Consider the following 1,183-nt stretch of genomic DNA (forward strand, 5'->3'; position numbering starts at 1 on the left):
GGCAAGTTGTTCTTTTTCTCATAACTCCGCCTCATAACACCCATCTGTCAGTTTTATGAGCGCGAGGCGTTGCGCAGTGAAACGAACGCGTCCAATGAAAAAAGTCCCGCTATAAAATAGTTCAAATAGAATATCGTTTGCTGAAAGATCTATACATTCATGGTTTTTGATAAATCGGTTTTGAATAAGGAAGAATATTAAGTTATGTGGCTATTAATTCACCTAAATAAGCATCATTTATTATGTTTAGCAGAATGATATGGCCATGATGGAATTATTTTTGTTATTTTGTTTACAGTGGTCAAATGGCGAGAAAATATACTATATGTGTAAATGATTAATTAGAATAAAAGTATAGCTATTATGTTTTCATTCACATTAAATGTAACAACAAATGGAAAGAAATTTTTAATTTATTGACAAACAAGAGATTTATGCATTCGTTGATTTAGCTGAAAAGTCAGTGAGCTGCGCCCCTATATTCACACAAGAAAACATCGTAGTTTTCCATTAGCTATTTCTTTGTACAGGCCAAAGGAATTTCCTTAGAATTTCCAGAATATACATCTTGTACCTGCCAACATATAAGTAAAGTTCAATTCAAAACATTTTTAAACAAAAATAGTAGCAGATCTTTTCTTACTGGATGCTTTATCATTTTTTTTAAATTTTAGTTAATAAAAAACTTTTGTTAAGCATACGAGCTTTAGAATCTGATCAGTCCGATAGAATGAAAGTATTATTTTTGTGTAAGTGCACAATAGTCAATAAGATAAATACAAATAAAACAAAACAGATAGAGCTATTGTCAGTTTTTTTTAATTGTAAATTATGGGTGCATGGGTAGACTGTTTTTTTTTTAAACTTTCAGTTTTCACTTTATCATACAAAACCAGACGATTAAGGTGAAAAAGGAATTCATTAACAGTAATTTAATAAACTATCTACTTAGTAAACCATGATCGTTGAATAATTGATTTCACACCAATTAAAACGCGATCTTATCCGAATTGTATCAAGACATAACTTTACGACGACTGTTAAGATAAAGATGTCACTATTTAGGTGTAAAAGTGCCCCAAAACCGTGTCATTCATAACCAAAATGCCGCGGGTACGAATCTTCCCGCTATCAGTTGTAAATCTACCGTTCAGCTCCACCTTAAATGTGTAAAACAAATAAT

The sequence above is a fragment of the Mercenaria mercenaria genome, chromosome 12 (genome assembly GCF_021730395.1).
Source record: "Mercenaria mercenaria strain notata chromosome 12, MADL_Memer_1, whole genome shotgun sequence".
NCBI lineage: Eukaryota > Metazoa > Mollusca > Bivalvia > Venerida > Veneridae > Mercenaria > Mercenaria mercenaria.